At 40.5% G+C, this 23419-nt stretch overlaps 1 protein-coding gene across 4 annotated transcripts in view; it reads left to right on the top strand.

The window, feature by feature from the left end:
* Positions 1-18: 18 nt before the first annotated feature.
* SPATA45 (spermatogenesis associated 45) overlaps positions 19-23419 on the top strand; it is a 42367-nt gene continuing 18966 nt past the window's right edge. For 2 of the 4 annotated variants that reach the window (XM_035010521.1, XM_035010520.1), the window contains exons 1-2: positions 19-465; positions 23119-23192. The gene's annotated coding sequence lies outside the window, so the exon portion shown is untranslated. The remainder of the gene's footprint in view (positions 466-23118; positions 23193-23419) is intronic. The other 2 variants (XM_035010523.1, XM_035010522.1) reach the window with 1 other exon arrangement.

Here is a 23419-nt window from a genome sequence, read left to right as displayed (position 1 = left end):
GGGCGAGGGCGGGCGGGAGGCGGCCGGGGCAACTCGGCCCCTCGGAGCTCGGAGCGAGGGGCTGGGAGAAACCGGGGAGACCAAGAGGTAGGCCTCGGCCTCTCCACCCGGAGGGGCTCCCTAGGGCCAGGTCCACACTCGGGCAGAGGACGAATTTGGCCTCGCCCCAGTACAGCTGGCTGTCAAGATCGGACCCCGCCTTTAGAGCAGACAGGACCACATTGCAGAAATTCGTGCCACCTCGGCAGAGGAAAAGTACCAGAAAGCGTTTCAGTCCAAATGAAGAGATTCGTCAGAAATCTGCCCCTGGTGAAGCTGGAATCCCCCGCCCCGCTGGTGACGGAGGCGGGTGAGACGGGCTGTGCCTGAGCAGACCCTGTGACTCAACATTCTCGCTTGGACTTGAACCACCTCCTGTAGTTAGTACTTACTGGACACGCACATTCAGTGGGCTCTGGATTCCAGGTACCAACCTTGTTACGTATGTTCCAGACACTGTCGTGCCCTAGGGAATGAAAGTTTCTGCTCTCAAGAGTACGTGTACGCAGCCTTGAGAGTCTTCTAGAGAAAATGTCCCGCCTGCTGCTCCTTAGGAAACTAATTTTGAAACAAAACAAACCGAAAGACTCCAAATATTCATTATTAAAGTGACATTGAGACCCGGGGTATCTAACTATGGGTTTAATCTAAAAAAGTGCTGCTATCTAGAAGTCTAAAACCCTCTGCATCTTCTTCTTAATGCCTCTTAATATCATTATTGTGGTGATCTATATCGGATATATGCCTCAAGATATATATCAGATGCCTCTCAGTACAGGGGAAATACTACGTAATGCTAAACTTTAAGGAATGTGTGCATTTTAATGTCTTCCTTGACCACCCTATATAAATTGCCACACGCCACCAACCCCCAACCCCCTCCTTCTTAGTCCCTTTCCCTGCTTAATTTTTCTTCTTAGTGCTTACCACTATCTAAAATGTCCTATATTGGGCGCCTGGGTGGCTCAGATGGTTAAGCGTCTACCTTCGGCTCAGGTCATGATCTCAGGGTCCTGGGATGGAGTCCCACATCGGGCTCCCTGCTCCTTGGGAGCCTGCTTCTCCCTCTGCCTCTCTCTCTCTCTCTGTCTCTCATGAATAAATAAACAAAATTAAAAAATAAAATAAATAAAATAATCCTATATTTTACTTATTTTTTTTTTTCTGGTTATTTTCTCCCTCCCCACTAGAAGGTAAGCTCCATGAGGGCAAGTCTGAAAATTTATTGCTATTTCTTAAATGACTGCAGCTAAAAAGCATTGAATTACTATTGAATATTTTAAATAATTGCTTGCTTTGTAAATGAATCCATTTCTTTTTTAAAAACATGCAAATTTCCCCTGCAAATGATTTTCTAAACATTGTTTAGATAATATTTCATATTATGAAGCTGTGTTCTCTGAAGGAACAAACAACTAAATGTGGAATCTAAAGGACTTCAATCTTAGTTAAGAAGTTTGTTTTATGGGTTTCTGAAAAAGATACTGATCGAATTGCTTAATATTCTGCACAACTTATTATTCAACATTCAGAAGCATTTTTAAAATACCTTCATGTACCATGAAACTTTCTACATAGCTTGCAGAAAAGTTGTTTAGAAAGGGAATCCAGGGCGCCTGGGTGGCTCAGATGATTAAGCGTCTGCCTTCCGCTCAGGTCATGATCCCAGGGTCCTGGGATCGAGTCCCGCATCGGGCTCTCTGCTCCTTGGGAGCCTGCTTCTCCCTCTGCCTCTCTCTCTCTGTCTCTCAGGAATAAATAAATAAAAATCTTAAAAAAAAAAAAATTATAAAAAAAAAAAGGGAATCCAATGGGTAGAATTTTAAATGGACCTTTCTTTGCTTGTGTTAGTCATACCTCCATTCCAGATAGTCACAGTAATCACTCAGATATCTGCAAACTTCCCACCCACTTCCTGAAACCAGAAACTGGCAGATTATATTAGGCCTCTCATTTCCCCATTAGCTAGTGTGTGTTGGCGATTGTCTTCTGCTAGATCTGAACGATAACTTCCCTCTCTGCACAGAGGCGGATTCCCAAATGTACTTCTGCAAGGAAGCCATTCTTTCTGATTGTGTAGGCCTCCTCTGTCTAGAGATAATTTGCCTTTTCTGTGTCCTTAGCAAGAAGGATGAGGTTGAGAGTCCTCTGGGTATCCTGGATAACACTCAGCATCTAATTTCCCTCCACATTTTTACCAGCTGGTACCTATTCTACTCTCACCCACTTCGTCATTTGCCTTTCCTGCCCATGGCAAAGCTCTGTATCTGAAACGATCACCATCTACGTGGAGGAGCATAGCATCAAGGGGGTTTAGAGTAGTGGAGAAAAGCATATCTAGAGATAGGCTACCTGGATTTGAATCCCAACTTTAGTACTCACTAGTTGCCCAACCTTGGGCAAGTTACTTGGCTGTTTTATAACAGTACATGCTATTATGAGGAATAAAGGAGTGAATGATCCCTGGCACATGGTTTAGACATTCTTAGTTACAGTTTTTAAGGTAGTTTATATAGTGGTCCAGGGTCTGGATCCAATTGGCCTGGATTCAAATCCTAGCTCTTTCACTTTCCAGCTGGATGACTTTGGACCAGTGACTCTGTGCCTCAGTTTCTACAACTAGAAAATGAAGACCATATTCTTCATGGAATTGTTGTGAGAAATAAATGGCTAATAAGTACAAAGTGCTTAAATAGTGCCTGACCTCTGATCTGTAGTAATCAGTAATATACTCAGTAAATGTCACCCAAAGCTATTATCAACTCATGTCTGTCCTCAGAGTTATATCTTATTCTCATGTTATCTTAGATTTGACGCCATCTTGCCTACTGAAGCTTGCTTGCATTGTCCTGGAGTTACTCCAAGCTCTCTCCGACTGAATTTATGATTTTAGAGCCCCTCTCTGGAAGGTACTCTGAGAATATTAGTATACACAGTGGTGTATAGTAACTACCTTTGGCCTAACAAGAGGTAGATTTCTTATCAGAGGTGGTCAGCATTTGAACAGACAATATCCAGGCAACAGATGCTATCTGTGTTGGACCAGGTGTGTTGTGGATAGGATGCCTGAATTCCATAGAAAATTGAACTATGTGGGGCACCTGGCTGGCACATTTAGTTGAGCATCTGACTCTTGGTTTTGGCTCAGGTCGTGATTTTGGGGTTATGGGATCAAGCCCTGCTTTGGGCTCCATGCTCAGTGGGGAGTCTGCTTGAGGATTCTCTCTCCCTCTCCCCCTGCCCCTCCCCCCAAATAAATAAATCTTAAAAAAAGAAGAAAAGAAAATTGAACTATGTGAGATTTAAGATGTCTTCTGACTCTAAATTTCTATGATATATGAAAAGTAAAATAAGATATTTCCAAAGAAAGGATTAGACAAAATTCATATGCTTAGTTCGACAAAGTTCCATAAGTAAAGAATGGAGTACAGAAAGGGAAAAACCAGCAGTATCTCTTTGTAGTATCATTCCAGTCTCTTAACCTTGCCTTCTCTCTCTTGAAGCTTCAATGATAGATACTTATTAACCAGTTTAGGTATGAATCATACTTTATATCATATGTTTAGAGGTATAAAACATAAACCTTACTCTCTGCCAGAGAGGACAGTACTGGGAGCATCACTTGGCTGGGAGTTGAGAGGAGATTGAGCTACATTATGGGTGTGGAATGCCAAGTCTGAAAGAGACTTGAATAAGTAACTGTTCGGCAATATGAGATCTAAATGGCATCCAGGAACCAAGGTCCAAGATGCTATCAAGTGTGATGTGGCTGTTCCTGAGCAAAGGTTTCCTGCAGTCTAAGAGGATAAGATGCAAACCAGAACAATGCTACTAGATGTAAAATCCACCACGTATTAGGGGGAGGGGGGTAGATTTTAACAGCCTTGACTTCAGTTTACATCACTATTACTGTGCCCTGTCCACCTGAGTGGCCAGATCTCTGCTGTTGTACTCTGTGGAAGGATTAAGTTGGGAACGGAGGAGTAGAGGAAGCTGGAAATCAGAATCCTCCCATGTGTACTTTATTTTCCCCATGGAGACATTGTGTGTGTGTGTGTGTGTGTGTAACACTTGTAGACAAGAATTCCAGGGTTTTCCCTTCTGTGTATTTTTGTCTTGCTTCTTGGGTTCTTACAAAGAAACCAAATGGAAGGGATGGGGTGGGAGACTGAAATTTCCAACACTTTAATCAGTTGGTTTGTTCCCCTGGCAATCAACCCCATCCCTAGGTACTTTCCAAGTCATTTCATTAGTATTACAAGGAAATCATCACAGAAAAGTCCCAAGGTTTGAGAAGCTCTGTGCAAGAAACTTTGTTCTGAAGGCCAAATATATTGTTCTTACTATAAATCACAAAAACACATCAGCATTGTAGCTGGTATGCATTACCAAGGCTAATTCCTGATCCCCAGGCTTGGGAGTGTGAGGTTGCTAACGTACCACCCCTGTGGTCAGAATTACCAAAGGAGCTGGGTGTGGCTGAGTATGCAGACGGGAGGCCATACCAACCACAGAGGAGGACTAGCACCGGGAAGAAGAAATCACACCACATTAGTCCACTCGGTGCCTCTAGTATGCCACCTTCACATTTATCATGCAATCTGACTCGTGATCTGCTCTCCATCTTCCCTTAATTTAGCCAAATCCCACCCATCCTTTATGGTCCAGGTCAGCTCAACTCCCACTCCCTTCCTTAGTCTATCTCCATGATTGGAGCCCCTAGAGATACCATCCTCTTCTGACCATTAACACCCCTGGAGCTACTCACTGAACATTTCCTGGTGGTTACCTAGCTTTTCTTTGCATATTTTAGCCCTTACCTAGAATTTAGCATCTTGAAGCCAGGGACTGGATTTTACTTTATAACACCCTCAGTACCTAAAAAAACTTTTTACATGGCAGTGTAGCGGCCCAGGGCAGGACGCCCCAAAATGGGCCACAGTGGCATGTTGATTACTTTGAACTAAAGCTACTGAAGAAACAGCCAGTGCAAGGACACTCTGACCTTCCTCTCTCCTGCTGAAAACGGGAAATAAATCTATGTGAAAGGTACCCTCCCTGTACCAGGAGGTAGAGAGATAGGGAATCCTTATCACCAGAAATAGGGAATTTAGAGCCAAGAAGGCCATATAAACAAACTCTGTTACTTTTTACTAATTTACTACCTCAGCCCGCATTCTGTTTAGAATTTCGTACTAATTGAAGGTTCTGAACATAAGTTTTCTTTTTCCTGTCTACTCCTCACAAATTTATTGTCTCTTTGACTAAAATGTATAAAAACTGCTTGTTGTGGTCATTTCCATAGGTTTCAATTTCCTTAGGTCTCAATTTCATTACCCCCCATGTGCACATAATTAAAATTTGGGGTTGTTTTCTTTTCCTGTTAATCTGTCTCATGTCCATTTAATTTTTAGACCAGATAAAAGAAACTTGAAGGGTACAGGAGAATTTTTGCTCCTGGACAACAATTCATTTCATACAGAGTAACTGGCATCTAACTCAACAAATGCTTTTAGGTGACAGTGACTAATAGGAAAATGGCCAGCTCCATTATTGCAAAATTGTAAAATTTAATTTATATCAGAAGTTAAATCAGGCCCAAAATGTAAATAAACACACTTTATTTTCTTTATTTATTTTATTTAAAATCAATTAGCCAACATATAGTACATCATTAGTTTCAGATGTTGCATTCAATAATTCATCAGTTGCGTATAACACCCAGTGCTCATCACATGTATCCTCCTTAATATCCATCACCCAATTAACCCATTCCCCCCCACCTCCCCTCCAGCAACCCTCAGTTTGATTCCTATAGTTAAGAGTCTGTCATGGTTTTTCTCCCTCTCTGATTTCTTCCCATTCAGTTTTCCCTCCCTTCCCCTATGATCCTCTGTGCTGTTTCTTATATTCCACATATGAGTGAAACCATATAATAACTGTCTTTCTCTGACTGACTTCTTTTGCTCAGCATACTACCCTCCAGTTCCATCCACGTTATCCATTCATCTGTCCATGGACATCTCAGCTCTTTCCACAGTTTGGCTATTGTGGACATTGCTGCTATAAACATTGGGATTCAGGGGCCCCTTCAGATCACTACATTTGTATCTTTGGGGTAAATACCTACTAGTGCAATTGCTGGGTTGTAGGGTAGCTCTATTTTTAACTTCTTGAGGAACCTCCATACTGTTTTCCAGAGTGGCTGCCCTGCTGGCATTCCCACCAACAGCGTAAGAGGGTTCCCCTTTCTCTGTATCCTTGCCAACATTTGTTGTTTCCTGACTTGTGAATTTTAGCCATTCTGACTGGTGTGAGGTGGTATCTCATTGTGGTTTTGATTTGTATTTCCCTGATGCCAAGTGTGTCTGTTGGCCGTTTGTATGTCTTCTTTGGAGAAATGTCTGTTCATGTCTTCTGCCCATTTCTTGACTGGATTGTTTGTTTTTTTGTGTGTTGAGTTTGGTAAGTTCTTTACAGATCTTGGATACTAGACCTTTATCTGATATGTCAATTGCAAATATCTTCTCCCATTCCATAGGTTGCCTTTTAGTTTTGTTGACTGTTTCCTTTGCTGTGCAAAAGCTTTTTATCTTAATGAAGTCCTAAGAGTTCATTTTTCCCTTTGTTTCCCTTGCCTTTGGAGATGTGTCTAGCAAGAAGTTGCTGTGGCCGAGGTCACAAAGGTTGCTGCCTGTGTTCTCCTGTAGTATTTTGATGGATTCCTGTCTCACATTTAGGTCTTTCATCCATTTTGAGTGTATCTTTGTATATGGTGTAAGAAAATGGTCCAGTTTCATTCTTCTACATGTGGCTGTCCAATTTTCCAAACACCATTTGTTGAAGAGACTGTCCTTTTTCCATTGGATATTCTTTCCTGCTTTGTTGAAGATTAGTTGACCATAGAGTTGAGGGTCCATTTCTGGGTTCTCTATTCTGTTCCATTGATCTACGTATCTGTTTTTGTGCCAATACCATGCTGACTTGATGATCACAGCTTTGTAATAGAGCTTGAAGTCAGGCACTGTGATGCCACCAGCTTTGGTTTTCTTTTTCATCATTCCTCTGGCTATTCTGGGTCCTTTCTGGTTCCATACAAATTTTAGGATTATTTGTTTCAGCTCTGTGAAAAATGTCGATGGTATTTTGATAGGGATTGCATTGAATGTGTATATTGCTCTGGGTAGCATATATATTTTAACAATATTTATTCTTCCAATCCATGAACATGGAATGTTTTCCCATTTCTTTGTGTTTTCCTCAATTTCTTTCATAAGTGTTCTATAGTTTCTAGAGTACAGATCCTTTACCTCTTTGGTTAGATTTGTTCCTAGGTATCTTATGGTTTTTGATGCAATTGTAAATGGGATCAACTCCTTAATTTTTGATTCTTCTGTCTCATTGTTAGTGTATAGAAATGCAACTGATTTCTTTTTTTTAATTTAAATTCAATTAGCCAACATATATCATTTGTTTCAGATGTAGTATTCAGTAATTCATCAGTTGTGTATAACACCTAGTGCTCATCATATCACGTGCCCTCCTTAATGCCCATCACCCAATTATCCCATTCCTGGAAATGCAACTGCTTTTTGTGCATTGATTTTACATCCTGCCATGTTTCTGAATTCCTGTTTGAGTTCTAGCGATTTTGTGGTGGAGTCTTTTGGGTTTTCCATATAAAGTATCATGTAATCTGCTAAGAGAGAGAGTTTGACTTCTTTGCCTATTTGAATGCTTTTTATTTCTTTTTGTTGTCTGAGTGCAGATGCTAGGACTTCTAGCACTATATTGAACAACAGTGGTGAGAATGGGCATCCCTATCCTGTTCCTGACCTTAAGGGAAAAAATTGCAGGTTTTCCCTGTTGAGAATGATATTCACTGTGGGCTTTTCATAGATGGCTTTTATGATATTGAGGTAGGTTCCCTCTATCTGTACACTGTGGAGAGTTTTAATCAAGAAAGGATGCTGTATTTTGTTAAATGCTTTGTCTGCCTCAATTGCGAGGATCATATGGTGCTTGTCCTTTCTTTATTAATGTGATGTGTCACATTGATTGATTTGCAAATGTTGAACCACCCTTGCAGCCCAGGAATAAATCCCATTTGGTCGTGGTGAATAATCCTTTTAATGTACTGTTGGATCCTATTGGCTAGTATCTTGGTGAGAATTTTGGCATCCATGTTCATCAGGGATATTGGCCTGTAGTTCTCCTTTTTGGTCTTTTGGGGTCTTTTTCTGGTTTTGGGTTCAAGGTAATGCTGGCCTCATAGAACGAGTTTGGAAGTTTTCCTTCCATTTCTATTTTTTTGAAACAGTTTCAGAAGAATAGGTATTAGTTCTTTAAATTTGTAGAAATCCCCCAGGAAGCCACCCGGCCCTGGACTCTTGTTTGTTGGGAGATGTTTGATTACTGCTTCAATTTCCTTGCTGGTTATGGGTCTGTTCAGGTTTTCTATTTTTTCCTGTTTCAGTTTTGGTAGTTTATAAGTTTCTAGAAATGCATCTGTTTCTTCCAGATTGCCTGATTTGTTGGCATATAGCTGCTTATAAAATGTTCTTAAAATCGTTTGTATTTCCTTGGTGTTAGTCGTGATCTCTCCTCTTTCGTTCATGATTTTATTAATTTGGGCCCTTCCTCTTTTCTTTTTGATAAGTCTGGCTAGGTGTTTATCAATCTTAGTCTTTCAAAGAACCAGCTTTTAGTTTCATTGATCTGTTCTACTCTTCTTTTGGTTTCTATTTCATTGATTTCTGCTCTAACCTTTATTATTTCTTTTCTTCTTCCAGGTTTAGGTTTTATTTGCTATTCTTTCTCCAGCTCCTTTAGGTGTAGGTTAGCTTGTGTATTTAAGACTTTTCTAATTTTTTGAGAAAGGCTTGTATTGCTATGTACTTCTCTCTTAGGAACGCCTTTGCTGCATCCCAAAGGTTTTGAACAGTTGTGTTTTCATTTTCATTTGTTTCCATGAATTTTTTAAGTTCTTCTTTAATTTCCTGGTTGACCCATTCATTCTTTAGTAGGATGCTCTTTAACCTCCAAGTATTTGAGTTCCTTCCAAATTTCCTCTTGTGATTGAGTTCAAGTTTCAAAGCATTGTGGTCTGAAAATACGTAGGGAATAATCTCGATGTTTTGGTACCAGATGAGACCTGATTTGTGACCCAGTATGCGATTTATTCTGGAGAATGTTCCATGTGCATTTGAGAAGAATGTGTATGCTGTTGCTTTAGTATGGAATCCTCTGTATGTATCTGTGAAGTCCATCTGGTCCAGTGTGTCATTCAAAGTCCTTATTTCCTTGGTTGATCTCCTGCTTAGATGATCTGTCCATTGCTGTGAGTGGGGTGTTAAAGTCTGCTACTATTATTGTATTATTATCAATGTGGTTTTTTTTTTTTAAGGTTGTATTTATTTATTTGACACAGAGAGAGAGAGAGAGCACAAGCAGGGGGAGCTGCAGGCAGAGGGAGAGGGAGAAGCAGGCTCCCCGCCAAGCAAGGAGCCTGATGAGGGGCTTGATCCCAGGACCCTGGGATCATGACCCGAGCCGAAGGCAGACGCCCAACCGACTGAGCCACCCAGGCGCCCCCAATGTGTTCCTTTAATTTTATTATTAATTGGTTTATATAACTGGCTGCTCCCAAGTTATATAAATATAAATATTTATAATTGTTAGATCTTCCTGTTGGATAGACCCTGTAAGTATGATATAGTGTCCCTCTTCATCCCTTACTACAGTCTTTGGTTTAAAATCTAATTTGTCGGGTGCCTGGGTGGCTCAGTTGGTTAAGTGACTGCCTTCGCCTCAGGTCATGATCCTGGAGTCCCGGGATCGAGTTCCGCATCAGGCTCCCTGCTCGGCGGGGAGTCTGCTTCTCCCTCTCCCACTCCCTGTTTGTGTTCCCTCTCTCGCTGTGTCTTTCTCTGTCAAATAAATAAATAAAATCTTTAAAAAATAAAAATTAAAAAATAATAAAAATTAAAAAAAATAAAATCTAATTTGTCTGATATAAGGGTTGCTACCCCAGCTTTTTTTTGGATGTCCATTAGCATGATAAATGGTCCTCCACCCCTCTCATTTTCAATCTGGAGGTGTCTTTGGGTCTAAAATGAGTCTCTTATGGACAGCATATTGATGGGTCTTGCTTTTTTTTTTTTTTTTTAGATTTTTATTTATTTATTTGACAGAGAGACACAGCGAGAGAGGGAACACAAGCAGGGGGAGTGGGAGAGGGAGAAGCAGGCTTCCCGCTGAGCAGGGAGCCCGATGTGGGGCTCAATCCCAGGACCCTGGGACCACTTCCTGAGCCGAAGGCAGACACTTAATGACTGAGCCACCCAGGTGCCCCTGTGGGTCTTGCTTTTTTATCCAGTCTGATACCCTGTGTCTTTTGATTGGAGCATTTAACCCATTTACTTCAGTGTAACTATCAAAAGATATTAATTTAGTGCCATTGTATTATCTGTAAAGTCACTGTTTCTGTATATTGTCTCTGTTCCTTTGTGGTCTATGTTACTTTTGGGCTCTCTTTGCTTACAGGATCCCCTTTAATATTTCTTGCAGGGCTGGTTTAGTGATTACAAATTCTTTTAGTTTCTGTTCATCCTGGAAGCTCTTTCTTTCTTTTTCCATTCTGAATGACAGCTTTGCTGGGTAAAGTATTCTTGGCTGCATGTTTTTCTCATTTAGTGCCCTGAATATATATATCATGCCAGCCCTTTCTGGCCTGCCAGGTCTCTATGGATAGGTCTGCTGCCAGTCTAATGTTCCCACCCTTGTAGGTTAGGGAGCTCTTGTCTTGAGCTGCTTTCAGGATTTTCTCTTTATCTCTGAAATTGGCAAACTTCACTATTATATGTCAGGGTGTTGATCTATTTTTATTGATTTTTGAGGGGGATTCTCTGTGTCTCCTGGACTTGAATGCCTGTTTCCTTCCCCAGATTAGGGAAACTCTCAGCTATGATTTGCTCAAATATACCTTGTCTCCCTCTCTCTCTTTCTTCTTCCTCTGGGACCCAATAATTCTAATATTTTTTCATTTTATGGTATTGCTGATTTCCTGAAGCCTCCCCTCATGGTCCATTAGTTGTTTTCCTCTCTTTTCCTCAGCTTCCTTCCCTTCTATCATTTTGTCTTCTATGTCAGTGACTCTCTTTTCTGCCTCATTTACCCTAGCTGTTAGAGCATCCATTTTAGACTGGATCTCAGTTAAAGGAATTTTAACTTCAGCATGATTAGATTTTATTTCTTCACTAAGAGATTTCTAGTGTCTTCTATGCTTTTTTCCAAGCCCAACTAGTAACTATATAATCGTTATTCTGAATTCAATTTCTGACATTTTACTTATATCCATATCGATTAGCTCTATGGCAGAGAGTATTACCTCAGGTTCTTTCTTTTGCTGTGAACTTCTTCTGGTCATTTTGTCCAGACAAGAATAGATGACGAAGAGAACATAGTCAAAAATATCAATCACGACCCCAGAGAAATACACCCTAGACAAATCTGAAGAGGTCAGAAACCAAAAAAAAAAAAAAAAAAGAAGGTAAAAAAGAGAGAATATAACCTCACAGGTGGACAAAACAGGGTGATCCACTTGGTCCTGGGTGTATTTTGGTCTGTTTGTTAGAAGATACTAAATCCCAAAATTATAAAGAAAGAAAAACTTATATATAACATATATATATATATAAAAGCAGTGAAAGGAAGCCAAATATGAAGAATATATCTATAAAATGTAAATGTAAAAATGAAAATTAAAAAAAAAGACTTAAAAACAAAGAGTTGATAAAATAAGAAACTAGTTGAAAAGGAAAAAAAAGGAAAAAGAAAAAGAAAAATTTAAACTGAACGACTAAAGACTCATGAGAAAAAAACCCTCGATTTCTATATACTATTTTCCCCAGCACAGGAGTTTTTCAGTTCTGCATGATCTGTAAACTTGGTATTTGCCTGATGTTCCTGCTGATCTTCTGGGGGAGAGGCCTGTTGCACTGATTCTCAGGTGTCTTTGCCTGGCAGAGTTGCAACACCCCTTCCCAGGGGGCTGGGCTCAGTGTAAGCTGCTTCTTGTTGCTCTACGTGGCTTTTGTTGCCTGAAGGCTTTTCCTGCCGTTTTAGAGGATGAAAAAAAAAAAAAGTAAAAATGGTAGCACCTGATCTCCAGCCCCGGAGCTAGACAGTCATGGCTCCCACTCTTCAGTGCACCCTCAGGGAAAGGCAGTCAGTCCCTTTCGTGTGCGCCAAACTCCGCAGAGTCCTGCGGTGCACACCTGCATCAATCCTCCCAGGGAGGGGAGCGGGGTCTCACCGGGCCCTACGGCTGGCTAGGCCCCTACTCGGGAAGTGGTTGCCGGATTCTGCACGCACCTGCGCGGCAGCTCCCCTGGGAGAAGGAGCAGGGTCTCCCAGGGGTTGTCACTTGCTGGGCCTCTGCTTGGAGAGCGGTTGCACAATCATGCTGCACTCCCAGTTTATGGACACACCTAGGTGAGAGGCCACTCAGGGGCTCACTAATTGTAGCCAGTTTCCCTGCTTTAATGCTTGGGAACTCTGCCACACTCAGGCACCCCCGGTCTTCCTGTGACCCCGGGGATCTTGAGACCACACTGTCCCACCTAGGATTCTGCCCCACTTTGCCACCTGAGCACCTTTCAGGCAGGGATGTCCCTCACAGAAGCAGACCTCTAAAAGTTGCGATTTTGCACTCCAGGGCTATATCACTTTCCGGTAGCCGGCTTCTGGAGGCTCCATCCCTCCGTCGTTTATCTTCCCCTCAGATTCACGTCTCCGCCCCTCTTACCTTGCAAAAAGTGGTCTCTTTTCTATTTGTAGAATTGCAGCAATTCTTTTCTTAGATCTCTGGTTGAGTTCACAGGTGTTCAGAATGATTTGATAGATAACTAGCTGAATTCAAGGGACCAGATGAAGCACAGGTCCCCTATTCTTTCACCATTTTCCCTCTCCCTCCTAAACACACTTTAAATTCAATTTTACATATTTGGCCATGATTGTGCACACCTGGTGTTGTATCTTATAACCTTAGAGTAGGAATGAAGTAAGACCTTGGTGAGGTTTGAAGTGAGTAGCTATTGGGGAGGGGAAAATTTCCCCCTTACCCTCTTAGTTAAAAATATTAAAATATTAAAACAGTGTAAGACAGATTAACAGGAGAAAACAAAGTTAATTAATGTACACATGGGGAATCCACATAAACATAAGAGATTCCAAAGACAGTCAGGCAAAATGAGGTATATATGCCATCCAGAACTAAGGAGAAGGGGTAGGGGTTTAGTAACTCGAAAGAAAGGAAGTAATTCACAGGAAGATGAAACAGATGTTTTCTGGGCCATACAGAAACACTGGGACACAGGAATTTTAACAGTCTTGGCTTGGTTCCTCCCTTCCTATCACACCTGGTCCATATTATAATGTAGTTGTCTGTGGAGCAGGTCCTCTATCTCAATTCTTTTAGAAAGTTAGGGGTGTGAAAATGAGTAAAGGAAACCTCATTTCAAATGGAGTCTCAAAGCACTGTTGGGGATGGGGGAAGGGTTGGGAGCTCTCACACATCCTTGCAGCCTGCATAACCAGTAGGGGAAAAGAAGATAGATAAGAATTATCTTGATAAGGGGGGACATTTCCTACCTAGGTATTTATCTCCTGCTTTTAAGAAAAATAAGAAAGAGCCCTCTGTGCCCCAGCAACAACGCGTTAGTCACTGTTTACAGCCAATGAGAGCCCTCCACAACCCCAAACTCTTGTTCTTCTCCAGTGAACTTTTATTCAAAACAGCCCTCCCCAATTTCCTTCTAAAACCTAATAAAAGCTAACCTTCCCTTTGTCTCTTTGGACTTGCCTGTAGTTCACCATAGCTTGCTTGTCCTGAATTGCAATTCCTCTGCCATTCCCAAATAAAGTAACTGACTATTTTATTTTTAAGGTTGACAGGGGGAAGGTCAAAGGTTCTTCCTGTGTCTTTTGGGCCTTGATTTCAAAATAATCCACATAGCAAAGCAGCACATCCTGGGTGGCCTGCCCTGAACCTCAATAGTTTCTTCCTCTGAGGCTTTCTTAGAAGTTTCATATATTGAAAGCTGAGCTGGTGAGTGTGGAGAGTTAGTAGCTGAGTGGCAAGAGATCCATAAAGGGAGAAAACAACAAATAGAATAAGGATAAACAAACAGAAAAGAACAAATTGAAGCCCATTACCCCACACCCCATTAGACAAGTCTCCTACTCCTGGGAATAGGTCAGTCCCATATAGTGGGTAAATTTAATTTATCTTATGAAAATTACTAATCCTTTCTTTTAACAGATTGAAGTTAGACATAGAAATGACATTTTTCACCCATGATTACAAATTCCTCCTTGTTGAGCTAAAGAGACACATTTTGGGGTGGTAGATTTCGCTCCCCTACAGTCCTGCCTTTGAAATTTCCCCAAGAAGTTTCATCATCCAGAAGTTGAACTGGTAGATTGTTTCATCTCATCGAACTAGACTCGTAGTCCTGACAATAGGTCAGTTCAGTTAAATTCCTTTCAGTAGGTCATCTTGCAGATAGACTCCCAAAGTTAGGCCTGTATTATGCAAACAATAAAGTATTGAGTAAGAGACATTTCTGTGGGAACAAAGAAAAACAACAGTTAATGGGTTAATGATTGGAGTAAATTTTAAACCAGTTTCTGAGTTCTGAGGGTAACCAGTTGAGAAGATTTCTAGATGTCAGGCTTACGCATTTCGAGATAGAGTGAAGGCAGCCAGGGGTCATCTGATAGACTTTCCTAGTTTGCAGCTTGAATGTTTCTGGTAATTTTTCTGAGCGGCCCCCACAGCAACAGGCAACAAGGATGGTCCATACATGAGCTATTGCGGTAATTCCCCTGAAGTTCATGTATCAAGTTGTCCAAATTTAGTTTGCATGGCTTTAGGAAAAGCACAGTTTTAGCTCTTAATGATTCTAAGACGGGATAGTAGAAGAAAAATTGGAAATATGAGTTTGGAGATTTGTAGCTAGAAGACTTTTGGACCCAGTCCAGTTTGTGATGAATAGTATTAGCTTCTAATATCCACAAAGGTGTGTTATTGAAACATAATTTTTCTCTTTATAAATACTGTCATTTCTACCAAAGATAGCCAAATTAAGACTAATCTGTTTGCAAAATAAGTCTACTTTGAATAAACTTGGCCTGATTATTTACATAAAGACTAGCAAGAATAGCAACTGATCATTTAGGCTCCTTTAAATTTGCTTGCTGGAACTTTTCATAAGGAATCTCCAGGTTGAACTCCTAACAACTTCTCAAGGTGAAGAGGTCAAACCAAATACTTGCCATCAGTCTTGTAATACCTATAGATTTGGGTTAATTCCTCTCTTTTTGGGGTCTCCCAAATATCCTGAGGTACTTGCACCCGCCAGGAAGTGACCTCCTTACTCATCTGATAGGGCTGCTGGGAACCCTGTGAGCAAGGTACCAAGCTGATATTTCCAAGGGGTTTAATTGACTCCATAAAGTCAACCTTAGTCCCTTAAAGCTATCTGGTCACACCTGAGTCTATGCATGCCTCTTTTAAATATGACAGTCCAGGCAAAGCCTCGGTAATATTACCAGCTTCCAATTGTGTCCTGTTACAAGGAGAACAGATTCTTATTGAACTTGGGCAAATAACTATATTGCCATAGAATATAAGCCTGCTTCTCCCTCTGCCACTCCCCCTGCTTGTGTTCCCTCTCTCACTGTGTCTCTCTCTCTGTCAAATAAATAAATAAAATCTTTAAGAAATAATAGTAATAGGGGCGCCTGGGTGGCTCAGTCGTTAAGCGTTTGCCTTCGGCTCAGGTCATGATCCCAGGGTCCTGGGATCGAGCCCTGGATCCGGCTCCCTGCTCCGCAGGAAGCCTGCTTCTCCCTCTCCCACTCCCCCTGCTTGTGTTCCCTCTCTCGCTGTGTCTCTCTCTCTGTCAAATAAATAAATCTTAAAAAAAAAAGGAAATAATAGTAATAAATAAAATCGTAAAAACAGAGTCTGTGGTTTGTCTCTTTTTTTGTTTGTTCATTTGTTTTGTTTCATAACTTCCACATATGAGTGAAATCATATGATATTTGTCTTTGTCTGATTGACTTTATTCCACTTAGTGTTATACTCTCCAGTTCCATCCATGTCATTGCAAATGGCAAGATTTCATTCTTTTTATGGCTGAGTAATATTCCATTGCATATATTACATATATATCACATCTTCTTTATCCATTCATCTATGGCAGGACACTTGGGCTGCTTCCATCTTGGCTGTTGTAAATAATATTGCAATAAACATAGGAGTGCATATATCTTTTCAAATTAGCATTTTCATTTTCTTTGGGTAAATACCCAGTAGTGTGATTCCTGGATCATATGGTAGTTCTATTTTAAATTTTTTGACAAACTTCCATACTGTTTCCACAGTGGCTGCATCAGTTTACATTCCCACCAACAATGCATGAAGGGTCCTTTTTCTCCAGATCCTCACCAGCACATGTTGTTTCTTATGTTTTTGATTTAAGCCATTATGATAGGGTGAGGTAATATCTAATTGTACTTTTGATTTGCATGTCCCTGATGATGAGTGATGTTGAACATCTTTTCATGTGTCTGTTGGCTGTCTGTATTTCTTATATTAATTAAACCAACAAATTTAAACTTAGATTTTATTTACTGAAAATTTTCCTAGATCACAGGAACTTGAAAAACAGGTTACCTTCTATTATATTTTTGAGATTTATAAATGCTTGATTTATAAATGCTTAATTTTAGGCCAACTAAATAGAGCTCTCTTACAAATTAATTTTGGTAATACTATCAGGAGGTAGAAAAATACCATATTTAGGGGCGCCTGGGTGGCTCAGTTGGTTAAGCGACTGCCTTCGGCTCAGGTCATGATCCTGGAGTCCCTGGATCGAGTCCTGCATCAGGCTCCCTGCTCGGCAGGGGGTCTGCTTCTCCCTCTGACCCTCCCCCCCTCATGTGCTCTCACTCATTCTCTCTCTCTCAAATAAATAAATAAAATCTTTAAAAAAAAAAAAAGGAAAAATACCATATTTATAATATATAAAACAGAGGTTTTTATAGCTTTCCATTTTAAAATTTTACCTATGAATCAGATATAAAAACTCACTAGTTTGTAAGTTAGGTTTATCTGCTTGGATAGCTACAGCTTTTTACTCACAATATTTGTGGAGAAGGCACATGATTTATATTTGTCCTTGACAAGTAATCTTATAGAAGCTGTGGAGCACTTTGTATTTTTTAAAAGGTCTCTAACCCAGTCCCCCATGTAGTCTGAGGCATTTCTTTAGGTACCTCCCACGGTGTTTATATTTCAAATACAAGGTAAGATTCATATCTTGAAAGGACAGAGAAAGAATGTAAGTTCCTCCAAGAAGGACTTTGGTTTTTTAAGGCCAATAATTTTACAAGCCTTATGAGAAAAATAGAGGAAGTTTTAGGACTGGTAAAAAGGAATAGATGGACTTTGCATTGCATCTAGAGCTGCATTTTTTAATTTAGTAAAGATTTGTAATATAAGGATAATTGCTCTCCATTTTTTCCCCCAAGGAATAACAAGGGGTTGATCTGCCCACCCAGTTACATTAGCTCCAATTTGCTTTATTTTTCTGGATTGTTAAAAAGAAAACCACAGGCCCAAAATGGTGTTACATAGGTTAAGGCCCCACGTCAGTAAACCAAGGCTTAATACCTAACCTGACTGCAGTTTCTTTAACCCCCCAGAATTTTTTTTTTTAATGCAACTTTTTTTTTTTTTTTAAGATTTTATTTATTTATTTGACAGAGAGAGATATAGCGAGAGAGGGAACACAAGCAGGGGGAGTGGGAGAGGGAGAAGCAGGCCTTCTGCAGAGCAGGGAGCCCGATGCGGGGCTCGATCCCAGGACCCTGGGACCATGACCTGAGCTGAAGGCAGACACTTAAAGACTGAGCCACCCAGGCGCCCCAACCCCCCAGAATTTTTAACCAGTCAACATGAGAATTTCCTGGTCAGCACTAGGAAGTTTACTTAGGACGGTGACCTTGCCTAAAACAATGGACTCTTTGCTAATAATTTCCTTTTTTCCCACTCCCTCTCTCCCTTTAAAAACCTTTTTCCTTTTCTGCAGCCCTTTGGAGCTCCCCTCTACTTGCTAGATGGGATGCTGCCTGATTCATGAATTGATTAAATAAGGCCAATTACACCTTCAGAAATTTCCTGTTGAATTTTTGTTTATTAACAGATTTGGTGGCAGTTATGGGATCCAAAGTGCACTTCTGGCAGCATTTGGGGACAACAAGAAATACAGGTTGTGGTACCCACAAACACTTTGAGTTCACTCTCTTTCTCACATTTCCAAGGGCTATAGGTGAGTTCCTCTTGGTTCTGAGCTGTCAGTTCTGCCTAGAGCTCACGAGGGCTGGCAGTTTCGCCTGGAAGACTGACTGAGCTGGCAGAAAGGTCTGCCCAGAGCCAAGGCCCTAGCCTATCAGACCATAGATCCCCCGGGGGGAAAAACCTCAGCAAGGTTCCATGGGAATTGATGGTATGCGCACAGGGCCTTCTTGTCGTCAAGATGAAGTAACATCTCTTGGTAACTGCCAATACTTTAAGGTGCACATGTTTGTTTGTCTTGTTTTATGGAGATAAAGGCTACTGCTAGAGGGGATCTCAGAGGCCAAAAAGCCACAAAAATTGGTGGGCATGGGTCAAGCATTTAAAGGCTGCTGGAGCTCTGGCCACCTCAAGAAGACTCCTGTGATAGGATAAGTGGGTCACAGAATGGGTTAGATTGACAACTAGGTCACCTGCCAACCTCAAGAAAATTTCAGTGCAATGAGGTACACTGTCAAACACAACCCCCAATCCAGTGGCATGTTCCTTTTAAGTATTACTTCGGCTCTAAGAAACCCAAAGGCTTAGCTAATGGGATCCTTAAATCCTAGAGTCAAGTGTGCCACCTTTCAGCACATTTTATGTCTAAGAGCTATAGTCCCGGAAGTTGTAGATGTGTAGCAAAAACAGCAAATCTTACTAAGCTGGTTTTGTGTCCTGAGGAACTTCGGTCAGTAACCATCAGGTTGAAGACCCCAAAATAAGCGTGGACAAAAATGTTGGTTAACTCCATTTGCGGCCAAGGTCCTGCCAAAGTGCTGCCAGCCCTTAGGAGAATTACAACAGAGAAGCACAATGGCCATGATGGGGAAGGTTCCAATTAGCTACAATCATTTAAGAAGTGCACTTCAAAGCAAGGTTCCCAAATTAAGCAAAATGGGACATCTGTTTTAATTGGCGAGCAGAAGCCTCCCAAAGGTTATCAAAATTCCAAAGTAGTTTCATCAAATGACTCTTGTTGCAAAAGGCTAATGAAAAATTAAAGCTGTAAATGGTACTTAAAACAAAAGACCGTAAGACTGATGTAACTCCTACTGCTTCTCTCTTTCCTCTTTGGAGTGCTCATTCTACTAATTCTCTGTCTAAATTGTTTTTCCAGCTCTAAACAGACTACACAACCATGAACAAAAGTCCACCAAGTGAATGGCCTTATAGACACCCCATATCTCCCTTCAAAGTAGAGTCCCTATATGGGTCCCTCCCAGAGTTGTCAAAACTGAGGAATTTTCTGGAACACTGCTATGTTATTTCCTTAAACAGCCAAAGAGAAACTGGTAAATGCCTGCAGAGGGGATCCCCAAAAAACTGGCAGAAGCCAGCAAAGGGTGAAATTCCTTATCAGAATCTGCTCTTCCTAATCTCTGTCTGTGGTGCACAGTCAAGAGGAGCCAATAACATTTCCATTGTCCCTTCCTTTCCAAATCCAGACCTACTGACTACTGATCCTTTCTCTCCCAGGGAAAGCTACTGTCTTCTTGCTTGATTCATTTTCATAACGGGGTCTGGCTTTCTACCTGCCTGGGACAGGCAGGTTGCTGATTCTCTCTTTTGGCTCTCATTGGGAGCAACTCTGGATTTGGGGAAAGTAATAAATATCCTTTGCACCCTGTCTGAGGACCCCTCTTACACCAAAGGGGAGTTATTCAGTACTGCCAAAAATATCTAAAGTTAAAACTATGTACGCAGAGGGAAAAAGTAAATTGAAGATAATGTAGTTGAATAGATTACAAAACTAGAAATGCAACTCAAAAGGCAATTCAAAGTTCACCTATTCTTTTACCAATCCCAAAACTTCCCCTATTACATGACTTCAAATTATTGGCTTTAGGAAACCAAAGTCCTTCAAAAAAAACCCAACCAAACAAAACAACTTGCATTCTTTCTCTGTCGCTTAGAGTCATACATCTTATCACGTATTTAAAATATAAACACAGCTCACAATTACCTGAGACTGAAAGAGAATAAGGGGAAAGAGGCCCTTTTCACATACAAACTGCTGAAAGGACTCTTGTGCCCAAACTCTAGTAGAGTCTCCTTAAGATTAATTCCAGGGAGGGGCGCCTGGGTGGCTCAGTCATTAAGCCTCTGCCTTTGGCTCAGGTCATGATCCCAGGGTCCTGGGATCGAGCCCCACATCAGGCTCCAGCCCCACATCAGGCTCCAGCCCCACATCAGGCTCCAGCCCCACATCTGGCTCCCCGCTCAGCAGGAAGCCTGCTTCTCCCTCTCCCACTCCCCCTGCTTGTGTTCCCTCTCTCTCTGTGTTGCTCTCTGTCAAATAAATAAATAAAATCCTAAAAAAAAAAAAAAGATTAATTCCAGGGACACATAGAAATCTTAAAAATTTTCTCCACAAAGATCCTCCACTGTAGGGTCTTTGCAACTATCTGTGTGTATGTCTCTCTTACTATATATGTAGTAAATGTGAGTTACTATTCTACCTCCGGACGGTACTGCTAAAATTAATTTGCCCAGGCAAGCGCTTATAAGGACTGGACATTCTAAAACTCTCAGATAAAAACTAACCAAAATGTGTTTTTTTCAAGTTCTCATGATCTGGAAAAATATTGGTTTGGGTTTTGGTTTAATTGAAATAGATGTGTCTTTAAAGTTAACAGCATTAAAATTAAAACTTTAATTCTGCCTGGGTTTACAAGAAGTCAAATAAAGTTGATGTGATCTCTGTTATAAAATGTAAAAAAAAAAAGGCATCTGGGTGTCTCAGTTGTTTAAGCGTATGCCTTCAGCTCAGGTCATGATCCCAGGGTCCTGGGATTGAGTCCCACATGGGGCTCCCTGCTCAGCCGGGGAGTCGGCTTCTCCCTCTGTCCCTCCCCACCCCAACCCCGGCTTGTGCTCCCACGTGCTCTCTCTCTCTCAAAAATAAATTTAAAAATCTTAAAAAAAAATAAAAAATAAAATGTTTAAAAAAAGAGAAGAAGAAAAGAAAAACCCAGCTTGGGAGAATTAACTGACCTTAATGTCTCATGAAGTTTTTTGGGGGTAATCTAAACATAATTATTAAAAACAAGTAAATTAAATAGGTGTAAATAAAATAAAATTTTAGGTAAACTTTTAAGTAGTCTCCCAAATCTTTTTGGTAACCTAAAACCCTAAAGTTTTGCTGAGTTACATTAAATGATAAATTTAGTTAAATTCATTAAATATCTAGATCATTTCTAAATAATATAAAATACTGAAATATCAATTACTGGACATAGATTTATTTACTTTTTGGCTTCCTTATTACAGAGAAACTAAAGATATGTTTGGGTCTGTTAGTAAACATGCTTGGGATTTATTAAATATTATATGATGGCGGTGGCTGGCTGGCTCAGTTGGAAGAGAACATGTGACTCTTGATCTTAGGGTTGTGAGTTTGAGCCCCATGTTGGGGGTAGAGATTACTTAAAAATAAAATCTTCAAAAAGAAAAAGATTATACTATGAAAAAGTACATTTCTAAAAATTGTGAAATATATTCATCAGTATACCAACTTAAAAAAATACTGGTGTAACAGAATTCATCATTGCTTACTTACTAGCTTTCACTAGAAATTAAGGGTTTCTTTTTTTTTAAAGATTCTATTTATTTATTTGAGAGAGAGAGAGTGAGAGAGAGCATGAGAGGGGAGAGGGTCAGAAGGAGAAGCAGACTCCCCACTGAGCAGGGAGCCTGATGTGGGACTTGATCATGGGACTCCGGGATCATGACCTGAGCCGAGGCAGCTGCCTAACCAACTGAGCCACCCAGGCGCCCGAAATTAAGGTTTCTAAGAGCTAAAAAATTCTAGTAAGGGAAACAACATTCCATGCAAAAGAAGTAAGATGTGTATTTTTGGTTACAATAAATAAGAGGGATGCGAATACATTTTAGTTGAGGGAGAAGAAAGTAATCCTGTCCTAAAGTGAGGCTGGTTATTTAAAGATGGAAACCTCAGGACAAAATCCAAACGTAAAAAACAAAGTTGCAGAAGATTTGTGAAAAAGGAATCGTTGGAAAGGAATTTTATGGGTGGTCAGGACTGACTAAGATTAAAATGAGTATGTTTTAATATCAAAAGTAAGTTGGTACAAAATAAAAATTTGGTTTTCTCTCTGTTAAAAGGACAAAGGGTATTTTTTGTTGGTTTGTTTGTTTAGACTTTTGGTCTGCTTAAATCTTTTTAACCTGGAACATTCCAAAAGATTTGCTAAACTAAGTAGGCTCACTTGATATGTTAAATTATATAGGAAGCATTGCCAAATAAGAAGTAATACTAAGTTTTCTTTATGTTGTATTTGTAAGATTTGGGCACATGTGAAAGCCCATTCTGCTTCTACAAACAATGGCCCCTCACTACCAGACGTTTGCCATCCCGATACCCTTGTAACTTAGCAATAGTCCAATCCTGAATCTGAGAAATTGAGCAATGGCTGTAAATTAAACTGTCAGGGATATGGGAAACCAAGACAGCTGCTTGGTTTTTCCCAGGTCCCTGGCAAATCCCATTTTTTGGGTTTTGCATTCCTTTACCCACCATAAGGAATTTAAGATGACGCAAGTTATAAATAGACATTGGTGGGGAGACTTTATAATATTGCAAGAACAGTCCACAGGCAATATCTGACTTGTCAGGTGCATAATCCTAAAAAAATTGTTTTTGTCTCCAGAGGCTTCAGACGTCTTCCCTTTGGACCCTCTGAACACCTATAGCTGGACTTCATTCAACTGCCACTTCGTAGGGGTAATCGATATCTTCCTGTTACTGTTTGTATATTTTTCCAGATGGGTTGAAGCCTTTCCCCATGGCAAGTCGGGTGCCTTTAAAATGGGTAAAAAAAAAAAAAAAAAAGAATGTTTAAAAAAATGTACTTCCCACTTGGGGTACACCTTCTATAATCTCCGTGATTGGGGCACTTCACCAGCAAATCACATGAGCCTTAGTAAAAATCTTACAAACTTTTAAAAATT

This window comes from Mirounga leonina, unplaced genomic scaffold (assembly GCF_011800145.1).
Source record: "Mirounga leonina isolate KUSES-001 unplaced genomic scaffold, KU_Mleo_1.0 Mir_154, whole genome shotgun sequence".
Classification (NCBI taxonomy): domain Eukaryota; kingdom Metazoa; phylum Chordata; class Mammalia; order Carnivora; family Phocidae; genus Mirounga; species Mirounga leonina.
This window is presented reverse-complemented; position numbering and strand designations above follow the sequence as displayed.